This window comes from Dermochelys coriacea, chromosome 1, assembly GCF_009764565.3.
Source record: "Dermochelys coriacea isolate rDerCor1 chromosome 1, rDerCor1.pri.v4, whole genome shotgun sequence".
In the NCBI taxonomy this organism is placed as follows: domain Eukaryota; kingdom Metazoa; phylum Chordata; order Testudines; family Dermochelyidae; genus Dermochelys; species Dermochelys coriacea.
This window is the reverse complement of record NC_050068.2, coordinates 166,253,273-166,266,850: the sequence shown is the minus strand read 5'-3', so window position 1 is coordinate 166,266,850 and position 13,578 is coordinate 166,253,273. Positions and strand designations below refer to the sequence as shown.

Sequence of the window (13,578 nt, the reverse complement as noted above, 5' to 3'; positions counted from 1 at the left end):
TTAGTCAGAAAGGCCTAGGTCTGCTCTAAGTTACTTCAGCTGTGAATGGTCCCTAAGTGACCATGTACCAGCTGAGAACTGGCTAAGCAGACCTGTGAACCATCCTGCCCAAACATGACTCTCCCTGTCCCCAACATATCCTCTATGTCAGCAGAGATCGTTCCTACCTGCAAGGGTGGGAGGGGAGAATGACAATTACGGCACACTACAATTACAGTTATGGCCACATTCCAGCTCCTTTGCGCCACTCAGATTTCCATATCGCAAGATCTGGTCTCATAGGTTCTCTTTATCTTCAAATAGAAGGGTGTGAAACATTACTGGGAAGTTAGCAGATGGTCTATTACAGATACCATAATAGGTTCTGTTTGACTGAATACAGTTAGTTAATGAAGAGATGCATAGTGTCAGCTGTGATGCAGTTCTTTTTTCATTAAGGCCACCAGCAAAATCTCTTCTACCTGCATTTCTGTGTCAAGAATCCTTTTCTTAGGTATAGAAGCTGCTGCAGGTTACAATCCTGTAGCAAACAAAACGTTACATGGTGCCATAATATTAGTGTACTTCATGTTTGTCAAGAAATTCTAAAATTCATTTTCCATGTGCCGTCGTTCTTTACCATTTACAACCATCATTCTAAAAATTATTCATTTTGACTAGAAATGCCAGGGAAGTAAATTACCAGCAGTTCCATCAGGTGAGGATACTGTACATCTACATAGCACTTTATATTTTTGGCAGGGTATGTGTTATTTCATTATTTCAATGCCTCACATGGGTAAGTGATCCAAAATAAACAAAAACAGCTAGCTTTCACTTTAAATGTAAAGAGTGATACATTATTGTATTGTCTGAGAAAAGCTACTGATATTTTATGTGGCATTCTTCCCAACCCAAATGAAAACGTATTTTGGAGTAAATCTACACGTACCCAAATATGGTTATGTACAAACTGCTCCTATTCACCTTTTCTCAAGTTACACGCAAATTATTCAACACATCCCAAGTGGAAATAGATCCTGGATTCATACTAACTGCACACAAGCAAACAAAGGGCTGGATTCATAAAATTGAGGCATGATTATTGCAGTTTTGCTGCACTTTTGTCGGTGAGGGTGTGAGTGTGTGTGTGCGCATGAGTGATAGTGTCCAGTTTAAAAATGGTGCTATACCATGAAGAGAGATTCCACTACATTGGTGTGAGTATTAAAGATAGCACCATAGACTTCTGTATTTATTCTTTTTCTCAAACACTTTGAAATCAAAGTTTCTTCCTTTCACATGTCACAGCTTCCACAAAAGCCTCTTACTCTGCACCCTCTCTTCAAGGTTCCAGCACCACCTGTCCATAGTTGTATTTGTTTTATGGTGCTAAAAGAGAAGTAATGGTTTATTTTTGTCAGTAATCCCATATAAACTCTTAAGACAAACAGGAAGCAGAGGATGGTGATGCCATTTTTTCATCACTTTTTGGGAACATAATCATACTTTAAAAGAAAACCCCATACAATAGTTCTAATATCCCAAAAGATAGGGCAAAAACCAAAAGGAGATTTTACATTTGAATGTAAAGAAAAGAAAACTTTTCAATCTTGCATGGGTCTCCTATTGACCCTCATATCCCTTTTGAAAAGATCACAATCTTACAGGATTCCAGCTGTTGACCATGTTCATATAATTGCAATTCTCAAATCCCTATTAGAAGAACACACAAAGACATGACCATCTGGTGGCTTATGGAGGTTCTGGGAACCTGCAATAGCCTCTGTAAACTTAAAAGTTCAGCTTGCAGCCTAGCAGAGTCTCTCTTGGGCTCTAGTGCAACCCCTCACCACTCTGCTCCTTCACAATACACGAAAGCAAGTAGAAATTTTTCAAATGCAAAATTTTTTGGATCAAAAAATAACTTTTTTTTACCAAAATGAAAATTTATTTTAAAACATTTTGTTCTGCCCCTTCTCCATCTTTTTTTCCTTCCCCAACCTCCTTTTTCAGAAGCAAAATGTAAAAAAAGAGGGGGGAATGGAGCAGAAAGGAGGAAAAACCAATAAAACATTGCACATTTTATTTTATCCATTTTTCAACCAGCTTTAGATCCTGGTAAATATGGTTCAAGAAAAGTTACCTCTTGTGCATGACGTCATTATGCCATTGAAGCAAAGATACCTCTGTGTGATGCAGAAATCTAAGGAGGGTCCCATAACACAGACCAGGGCTACCCTGCTGACTTCTGCCGCCATAGCTATGTCAGTCTGGGGTGTGAAGAGGTGTGATCCCTGATAAGCATATAGCTGTGCCAGCAGAACCGTTCATGTAGACACGACCTCAATCTTCCCTTTTACACACCTGTGCTTGGAAGCATTACGCTTCTTTTCACACCTGCCATAGTGCTTTAAGTTCTACAGTAGAGAAAAACTGCTCTTTTCTTCACCAGTCCCTGTTGCGTGGAATTTCATTGTTTGGACGCTCCAGTGAAGCCCTGGGTTTAGTTATTCAAACATGGCACAACATGTTTGTTCTCTTTTTGCTACACTATGGCTGATGCTCTAAGCCACAGCACTGCCAATTTCAGGCTACAGTGAAGATGAACAACTCCAAAAACAACAAAGGGCTTTGTGTATCAGGCCCTTGGAGAAATAATGCGGTTTGAAGAGTCAGATATTTGGATCAACTTTGCTGATTACTAACTCACTTGCTTGCAACTGGAAATTCTTCAGTGAAGTAACTAGCTTTCCTCCACCCTTCTCCTCACCTATTTCCACACTAGAAATAACAAAGGGAGGGATAGCTCAGTGGTTTGAGCATTGACCTGCTAAACCCAGGATTGTGAGTTCAATCATTGAGGGACCTAGGGCAAAAATTGAGGATTGGTCCTGCTTTAAGCAGGGAGTTGGACTAGATGACCTCCTGAGGTCCTTCCAACCCCTGATATTCTATGACAAGAGAACAATTATTCTGGCTTCCATACATTCTTCTCAAAAGTATACCCATGTACCTTTTTGTCTTCAAACTCCTTCCCAAAAAATTAATATATGAAAAAGTGTTATGCTTTAGACAAATCTTTAGTTATGTCACTTGCTACAATTTTAATCAATCCATGTTGGCATCTCACCTAACATCTTTTGCTATCACATCAAATTCCCACAGTAATGATATGTATATAAGGCATCCAAAAAGCAACCAAACATGTTGTTGTTCTACAGAAAATTGTGTCATTGCTTTATGTTCAGAAGAGGACTCTGTTAGATCACTTCTTGGTTGGAGAAAAGTAATCTTTAATTCCAACCTATGTAATACGCCCAACACCACTTTGCACCACCCGGATGACATATGTAAGATTGCAATTAGCTACTGACATTTAGACAGTTTTGGTATAGCAAACAATAAATCCACTAACTGTAATTTGTTGCTGAGGTTTATACTGTTTGCTTGATCTGGGGGCTTAGATTTATAATAGACACATAGTTTATTAGCTTCCTTTCTTTGAAATCTTACGCAGATTTACAGGCCATTAAGGATTAATTATTAATCTCAAAATTAAGTCTGAAATGTGCGAGTAGCTAGAGAATACCTTGTATGATTAACCAAATTAGAAAAAAAGTCATTTAACACTTAAAATAAGAATGATGTGTATCCTACAATAATCTCAAAGCCTGCTCCATCAGTTGATACATGGGACATCATTTAGCATGATCAGATATTTATTACCACATTAGATCACAAGAGAGGTGTGATTTTAATTGGAGATTCTTCAATAATTGTAAAATACAACAAAAACTATTATAATGACAGCTGGGGAATAATTTGGGGCCAGATTCCACCACCTTTATTAATTTATTTTACTCTGTAAGTAGTCTTATTGATTTCACTGGACAGCAAAGGGTAAATGAGGCAGAATTTAGCCCTTGGTTTAAAAAAAAAGACAAATATGGTTTTGTCAAGATTAGCCTACAATAATTATAACATTAACAATCCACTAGTCCTGAATTTATACGCAATTGTTTGTATAATTCTAGAGTGCTCTTTTTCATAAAAATATTATAACGTTAAGAGAGAGAGAGAGAATGGGGCGAAACAAATTTGCTTCCTACAAATAGCTAAATAACTTCATGCTGGTCTCTCAAATTCAGAGTTCGCAATTCTCACGATTTTATCATAAGCCTCATAATATTTGCTCTTTCTCTGAAAGCCCTGGAGTCAAGTGACTGGTGGAGAATCCCAGCTTTATTATTTCAAAAAATATTGTTTAAAGGAAGTTTCTAGCCTTCATGGTTGCGGAGTAAAGCTGAAAAGTGTGAACCCCACAGGCTCAGACATCAGAAGGCAAATAAAAAGATGCATTATTTGTTTGTTTTTAATTTGCATGACTTTGAGGCCTGACTGATAATTTTTGAACATTTGGAGTTGGTAATATTACAGTTTCTCACTTATAATCACAAGTAGCATACAAGCTCTCCTAATAAGCCTAACTTTGAGAGTTACTCAGCACCCAAGGCTTCTTTTGTAGTCAGTGGACGTTGTGGGTGAGAAAGATCAGTCAGCGTGAGGCCCAAGATCATTTTTAAAAGAGTCTAGGACCGGGGAGGAAATACAAAATAATTTACGTCAGGCAGAAAGATAAATGAGTGCCACACACCCAACCCTGCAAGCACTTAAGATTCATTGTTTTTCCTCTTGCAAATAACTGAACTAATGCCACTGAATTCTTCTTTCCAACTAGGTAATTATTTGGCCCCATTCCTACAGTGTCTGAATAACTCACAATCATTAATTAATTTACCCTCACAATATTCATGTGAGGTAGGGAGTTTTAGCCCTAGTTCACAGATAGGGAACTGAGGAATAGAAAGATTAAATGATTTATTCAGATTCACACAGAGTGTCTGCAGCAGAACTGGGAACAGAACCCAGATCGGATTCCCAGTCCTTGACCACAGAATAGCTTTTGTTACAAGGTGGGACATATAGGAAGTTGCACGAGAGAATTCACCATATATAGAGTCCAGCTTTATTATCTTCAACTCTACCAGTGTTTTCCGCCACTCCTAGGAAGTGGCCGAGGTATTTTTGTGCTCTTGGCGCCCCCTTTTGTCTCTATTATTTCCTCATTGTCCCCTGGGCATTGCTTTGTACTGTTTTAAATTCTTCAATTTCTATCTTATGAGAATCTTTTAAAAAAATAAATAAATAAAAAAGACATCCATAGGCTCTATAACTGCAGAATGTTGTAGATTTAATAGATGTCTTTCTTTCTTTCCTTTAATATTCCATTTTTTTCTTATTTTATTATGTTGCTTTTTCACCTATCAATTCCCTTTCAAGGAGAGCCATTTGACCTATGGGCTCCCCTGCCCACCATTGTGTTTTTGTTGTTTTTCTATATATATAAAAATATAAAACACCTACATATACATTCACACATAAAGGGAGAGTGTGTGTGTGTGTTGCACATATATATAATACATATAAAATTGTATATGTGGCATTAAAAAGGTTTATGGTACAGTACTGTTTCTCAGAACTATCATACCAGAGTCTGATGTGGTGAAAACATGATTTCTTGAACAGCACAACCGAGTCATGTAAGAACAAATAACTATCCAAAAAGTTAGGCTCTTCCTAGAACAGCCTTTTGGCAGTATGTTTGAACATAGGTCACTTTTGAGCTGGGAGTGTTGCTTTAACTGCTTGCTAGCCAAACAAAAATAGCAAGATACACAGTAATGAATTAATTTAGTTTATTTTTTAATTTGAATTTCAAAAGTGGCTGAGCATGACAGAAACACAACAGCAAAGCAAAATGCATGGCTGCAGGTCTGTAGGGTACTCTCATCAAATAGAAATGTTAGGGGTTTCAAAATACAGAATCTGCAAGCAGGCCAGTTAGGGAAAAGGTTACAAACAAAAGCATGGTGTATCTTACCTACACCCAGCTGTGGGAATGGAAGAGAAAATTATATCACTTTTTATCCAGGCTTTAACATGTCTGAACCTATTCCTCACCTTCTGAAAACATGCACAGGAATGTATATTCACTTTCGTATTCCACTCCAGTTTCTGAAGTTTGCCCATTGTATACTTTTCCCAGCAGAACATTCGACTTTACAAAATTTATTGAAAGTAATCTTCTATTTTTAAAGAAAACAACTCCCCCTAACCAAGCCAGAAAACTAGTCCGAGAGCTTTGTTAAGTTCTTTATTAGTGCCTAGGAAAAATGTTGCAAGTGACATCTAAAAAAGTGCATAGCTAAAAGAGAGAAAAAAATCTGTGCAATCGTTTGTTTATATATTGGAAGTGTTTGTTTATATATTGGAATGAAAGAAATTTTTGGCCAAATGTGTTAATGGATTTTTCATGTCCCCACTAGAAGGCCTTTTATTTGACAGGGTTTAGTAAATACCAGACTCTCCTTTATTCTTTTTTTTCAAATATCTCTTGTACCTTCTACACAAGTCCAATGTAGGTGTATACACAACACATAAAAATAATTTCTGTCTATCCTTCTTGGTGAAATGCAGGATAGTGATGTGTCATTCAGTGTCTCTAAGTGAGAGCATAATTTGGAGACTTCTATGCAGGAATAAATTAAAACAGTGCATCCAGAAAACAATGTCTATAATCTCCAGAATAACAAAAGCACTTGTTTTGGAGCCATTTATAAAATCTGCTGCTTAATTTGATGAACAACATTATGCCCAAGTATAAAATTAACTCAAATACTAAGCACTAGAAAAAAGAACTAACAGGATTTGGAACATCTGAAAGGTACAAAAAGTTACAATGATTATCATAATATTGGTAAAGAGTGCTTCAGATACTACAGAAACACAAGGGGAGATAAGACAGCCGAAGGCAGCACAGTGACATTAATTATGTTCTGTTTTTACAAAACTGTTTAACACTGTATAGCAAATTATTTGTTCTTAGAAAAAAAATACAAATATTACCTATGCATAACACAGCAGTCCCATTTATTTGATCCTCTTCCTTAAACTTGTCTTCAAGTGGACAATACGTGCACTGGTGGGTTTTTTTAGGCCCAACATAATAGTTTTTTTTAAAATGGCCCATAACGAGTTTCAGGAACAATGGATAAAGATATTATTCATTCATTCCTTTGCTTTCAAGAAATGTACCCTGACATTTCTCTGTCCAACAACAACAAAAACATAGAAAATGCTAACACAGGGGGTAGGGTACTTCCAAAGGAAAAGGTGTAGCTATAGTTTAGACTGCCCGTTTATTTTGATAAGAACTGCATTCTGGAATATTTTTATATTACCAAGAAACATTTGGATGAAAGTTTCAACAGGAAAAAAATGGCAGTATTAGATTGCTTGCCAAATCTACTTCAAATTTAATTAATTTGTGTAAGTTTTCTAGAATACATGTTCTTGTTTTCCCCCACAGAAATGCAAAGTGTGCATCTGTAAGGGAATGATTAAAAATATATATAGATATATATAGATATGGTGGGGGGTTTAAAAATGCTCAGCATTAGTTTAACCTGCTCCTAATAAAGTTAATGGGGAAACTCTTGTTGACTTCAATTGGATTACTCATGCAACTGAATTGCTTAACTCTATGCAGCATCGGGATCTTATCATCAGTTTTTACATTCAATACACGCTGATGGGCAACCTTACAAAAACCTTTGATTTAAAAAAAAATAGATTTTCATGCAAAATTCCCCATTATTTTAATGGGAAGTTTCATGCATTGATCAATGTAGAATATGATCTTTAGCATGTATATTAAACTATAGAACCATCATCAATGTTAGAATTTTCAACTGAATTTCCAGAGGAGGATTAATGGAGACCCAAAGAAAAGCACTCAGTTTAACCTGTCAGCCAATAACTTGATCCAATGCTGAAATACTAATACAGTAGAAATCCACTTCAGCGTCCAACATTTCAAGACTAGTCATCAAAATCAACTAGCAAACAAAATGTTTTCGACTAAGAAATTTTGCCATTGAATAATTCAACAACATGAGATGTAGGAAAATGTTTCAATAGAAAATACCTTGTTTACAGATACCCTATTATATGAAAAGTAAACTAGGAGTTCATTTTCATGTAAGAACAGATTTCCTAGTTTAACTCACATTTAAACCTTTTGCAATAGGATTGTACTGAATTGCAATTAACAGAAGTCAATGCTAAAATAAACTAAAATAGTGTGAACACAGAGAACATCCTTGTCTGTTTCCTGTGTACAAAGTGTTAATAGATCTTCACTGGCTATAATTCATGAAGGGGGATTTTGTATAACAAAGGTATCAAAATGATGAATTTAAGAACCAAAACCAAACCAACTCAAGGTATAGCAGAGATTATCCCAATCCACATGTTTTAATATCTCTCAGCGTTTAGAGAAATGTCCCTCACTAGAGTGAGCTTTGAAATTTATTTGCAAGCAGATTAATGTCTACAAAAACAAATATTTAAGTATTTTCAGATTCAGCCAAAACTGCTTTCAACTGAACCAAACCTAACCAAGACTAGCTGTGGGGTAAATGCATGCACTTCAACCTAAGGACTGACTTAAACAAGAGGAGGTTACTTACCTGGAGGTTCTTTGAGATGTGTGGTCCCTATCTGTATTCTGCTGAGGGTTATACGCATGGGCCACACATCTGGAGTCAGAGAATTTGAAAGTAGTAGTGTCTGCAGAACCGTGCATGTGCCCTTGGTCTACCTCATGGTTTTGTCCAAGACGACAAAGGATGGAGTGGACCGACCATGCCTTCAGTTCCTACTCCACTGTAAATTGAACAGATCCACAACAGAGGGAGAGGAGGGAAGGACTGGAATACAGTTGGAGACCACACATCTCTAAGAACCTCCAGTTACAGGTAAGTAACCTCCTCTTCTTCTTCAAGTGATGGTCCTTAAGGTATGCCATTGAGGATGATTTAGCAAGCAATACTTAAGTAGGTAGAGGGTGTGAGGAAAAATGATGGAATGGTTGAACAGAGGATAGCTGCACCAAACTGAGGACAGCTGCACCAAACAAAGCATCCGTTGCAGAGTCTTGCATCAAGGCATAATGTGAAGTGAAGGTATGTACCCAATTCCATGTGGCTGCCCTACATATGTCTGGAAGTGGTACCTTGTGCAGGATGGCCGTAGTTGATGCATGTGCTCTCATGGAATGGGCCTTCACTCCAAGGGGTGGGGACAGTCCTGATAACCAACAGCAGAGTGTAATGCAACCCAAACCCCACTTAGAGATCTTCTGTGGGGAGATCTCCTGCCCTTTAATCTGTTCAACTACAGTGATAAGCAGTCTAGGGGACTTCCTTAATGGTCTTGTCCTGTGTAGGTAAAAAGCCGAGGTCCTGCAGATGTTGAGGGAGCAAAGGTGCCACTCCTCTACCAAGATGTGAGGTTTTGGAAAAAATAGGTTAGTATGTAGATTGCTTGAGATGAAAACTATATATCACCTTTGGTAGAAACTTGGGGTGCAGACACAGGGAAACTTTGTCCTTTTTAAATATGGTAAAAGGGGGAGGGGTCAGCCATCATGGTCCCCAAGTCTCCTTCCCATTCTTCTGGAAGTAACAGCTACCAGGAAGGTGACCTTCATGGAAAAGAGAGACAGGAAGCCAGAGGTTCAAAGGGTAATTTCATTAATGTCAAGAGGACAAGGCTAAGGTCCCACTGGGGAGCAGTAGGTTGAACAGGTGGATGAGTTCTAAGGCCTTTCTAAAACCTGCTAAGCCATGGGTGAGTAAATACAAAGCGTCCTTCCACAAGGTGGTGAAAAGCAATAATAGCTGTCATGTGTATCTTAATGGAATTGAGTGTGAGCCCTGAAGTCTTCAGAGGCAGAAGGTACTCTAAGAGAAGGGAAATGTTCACATCATCAGGGACAAGACCTCTCTGCCTAGCCGTGGAGGTGAAACACTTCCACTTTGCCTCAAGTTGCAACACTTCACCCAAGCACCAACACCAACCTCCCGTAGGCGCCGACTCTGTGGGTGCTCTGGGGCTGGAGCACCGAGGGGAAAAATTAGCAGGTGCTCCGCACCCACCAGCAGCAAGCTTCCCCTGCCCCCACCCCTCTTTCTCCCCTGACCGCGCTGCATCCCCGCTCCTCCCCATCCCTACCAGCACTTCCCACCCATCTGCCACCTGTTTGGCAGTGCTTAGGACTTTCCGGGAGGGAGTGGGAGGAACGGGGACATGGCGCGCTCAGGGGAGGAGGCAGAGAAGAGGCAGGGCAGGGGCGGGGACTTGAGGAAAGGGGGTGAAATGGGGCCAGGAAGGGGGCGGGGTTGGGGTTGGAAAAGGCAGGGTGATGAGGGGACTTTGGGGAAGGGGTGGAATGGGGGTGGGGCAATGGTGGTGCAGGAGCAGGAAGAGGCGGGGCAGGGTGTGGGGGTCGAGCACCCACGGGCAGAGGGAAAGTCGGCGCCTATGCAACCTCCCCAATGTCAGAGGCACGCACTTTGCAGTCAGAACAAGAGCTGGAATGGATGACTGCTTCAGGACCAATGGTTCACTTGATCTAGGGGATACTGACTCAGAAGGTGTACGTGACTCAGTGGATGGAACTGGTGGATCCGGTTATTTGCACGACTTCTTGTTGTGCTTGTGAGACTTGGAACACACCGTTTCTCTGTGGAATTAATGGAAGGCTCATCATCCTTTCTAGGCCTAGAGGAAAACTTACTACCATGCTTATGCCCATGCTTCCTTGCTTCACGACTAGGCCCCAGGCATAGAGTCTGTAGTTCTGGTACCTACATAACCAAACTTGATCTCTGTAGTCAGGGGCACACTCCTGGACTTCTGAGACCGATGTACGGGGGTGATTCCCCAACCTGGATCTGATACCAGCCTCATGAACCTCCATGAAATGCTTCTTGAGGAAGAGAGCCCAGCCTTGCTAGGTATGGCTTGGGAAGGAGAGGCAGATGTTGCACCTAGATGCAGGGTAGGTTTCTCCCAAGCAGTACAGATGGTACTTGTCACTGACCGAGAATGAACACGGGCAGGAGGTGCAGCTCTTGAACCCCAGTGTCTCTTAATTCCTAAAAACTAACACTAAGACTAAAACTACTGAAAAATAACCAAAATTAACTACGTACAATTCTAAAAACAGGTTGTTGTCTTTGTTTACAGTGCATTAGAGAAAGATGAGAGGACACCAGCAGCTCTGACTCCGACCAGGCAGTAGTGAGAAGGAACTGAGGGTGCGGTTGGTTAGCCCCGCCCTTTATCATCCAAATGAAACCATGAGATGGAGCATGGGCGCATGCACGGACCAATGGACACTACTACTTTCAAATTCTCCGGATGCATGGCACGGGGGCCATGAGTATAACCCTCAGTGGAATACAACAGGGATCATCACTTGAAGAAAAACAGAAGTTAACTGAGTTTGAGCTCAGTGATGAAGAATCAAGTATGTAAACTAGATGTTGACCACGATCATATGGTTAATGAAGACCTGGACAAATCACATTCAATATCATGTTAACTATTCATCACTGAATTGTAGCTGACATGATGATGAACATGATAATGAACATGAACATGAACATGATTAGTCCTGGACTACAATAACCACGAAGTGGTGGTCAATATCATGTGAGCTAATTCAATTCTTTACAATGACCTTCAAACGCATTAACATCTTGTCATGTACACTCGGCATAAATGAAAATCTAAAACGTCAATATCACAGAGTCTATACATACCAATGAGATCAGCATTGCAGAAGATGTCCATCAGGCTTTTTCAATAAGTTCATCATGATTTCCATGAAAGTAATAAATTTTTTTTTAGAGTCCAACTCAATGAATAGGAGATGAAACTTTGTGGACCAGAAATCCATAACAGCTGTATAAAAACTCAACAGGACTCCCATTTTAATTTTTGTACGTTTTATTTTAAGTTGTTTTAAGCATGGACCAATAAAAATGTTCCAACCAGAACCATTTTTGCCACTCTTTTAGATAAAAACACTTACATATATAGCATTTTTAAATTAAAAAGTAAGGAATAACCTATTTAGCTTTAAAGAAAAATGTGGAGCATCTTTAAAGATATTACACTGGTACAGAAGAATACAACATTAATTCCACCAGGAGCTAATAAAATATCTAAGAAGAGGCATCCAATAAGTGGAGATTGAAATATTAATCCCTTGCACTAATGCAAAATTTAAATAATGCAAATTTTTCTCCTTTCCCCACTCACTACTCCCTCTATTAATCTTTGTTTCTCAGTTTTTTCATCTGTAAAATAGGAATTATAATCCCCATTTTACAAGGGTGTTTTGAGAATTAGCTAATGCTTAAACAGTGTTTTGAAGCGTAAAGCTCTATATAAATGCTAAGTATTGCTGTTACTACTGTATCTTTTGGCCCTTGTATATATTTCTTCCAAATCCAAAATTTTTCTGGAGCTTAAAGGGAGTTTTAGGTATACAATAAATGTAGAATAGAGAATTTTAGGCCTGGGCTACACACAGTTGTTGCACTGGTATAACAATGTCAGTTAGAAGTCTGATTTTTTACTGATACAATTTTTCCAATACAACCCCTAATGTTGGTGAAGATAACTTTATATTAATATAAAGGTGCCTTATACCACGATGGCTTATTTTCCTTCCCATATGAGGGTAAGGTATATCAGTATTGATACCAATGTAATTGTGTCCACGCTAACTGGTGTTGTGCTGCTTTAACTATACTGGCATAATTAAAGCAATACAACTTTTATAGAAACATAGAATCATAGGACTCGAAGGGACCTTGAGAGGTCATCTATTCCAGTCCCCTTAATTCATGGCAGGACTAAGCATTATCTAGACGATCCCTGACAGGCGTTTGTCCAACCTGCTCTTAATCTCCAATAATGGAGATTCCACAACCTCCCTAGGCAATTTATTCCAGTGCTTAAACACCTGACAGTTAGGAAATTTTTCCTAATGTCCAACATAAACCTCCCTTGCTGAAATTTAACCCCATTGCTTCTTTTAGGTTAAAAAAGAACAATTCTTCCTCAGAGGTTAAAAAGAACAATTCTTCTCCCTCCTCCTTGTAACAACCTTTTATATACTTGAAAACTGTTATCATATCCCCCCCCCCCGTCTTCTCTTTTCCAGACTAAACACACCCAATTTTTTCAAGTTTCCCCCATAGGTCATGTTTTGTAGACCTTTAATCATATTTATTGCTCTTCTCTGGACTTTCTCCAATTTGTCTACATCTTTCCTGAAATGTGGTGCCCAAAACTGGACACAATACTCCAGTTGAGGCCTAATCAGCGTGCAGTAGAGTGGAAGAATTACTTTTCATGCCTTTCAGAATGGTAGCCGTGTTAGTCTGTATCAGCAAAAAAACCTAGGTAAGGTACTTGTGGCACCTTAGAGATTAACTAATTTATTTGGGCATAAGCTTCCGTGGGCTAAAACCCACTTCACTGGATGCATGGAGTGGAAAATACAGTAGAAAGATATATATACACAGAGAACATGAAAAAATGGGTGTTGCCATACCAACTGTAACAAGACCAATTAATTAAGGTGGGCTATTATCTGCAAGAGAAAAAAACCCC

The 13,578-nt window shown here is 39.0% G+C and overlaps 1 protein-coding gene across 6 annotated transcripts in view; it reads right to left on the bottom strand.

The window, feature by feature from the left end:
* The window catches only part of TIAM1 (TIAM Rac1 associated GEF 1), a 272,534-nt gene that overhangs the window by 111,287 nt on the left and 147,669 nt on the right, over positions 1 to 13,578 (bottom strand). Inside the window, exon 1 of one of the 6 annotated variants that reach the window (XM_043508784.1) lies at positions 5,993 to 6,003. The exons of the other annotated variants lie outside the window; for them this stretch is intronic. The gene's annotated coding sequence lies outside the window, so the exon portion shown is untranslated. Of the gene's footprint in view, positions 1 to 5,992; positions 6,004 to 13,578 lie in introns of those variants that run through there. 6 annotated transcript variants of the gene reach the window in all.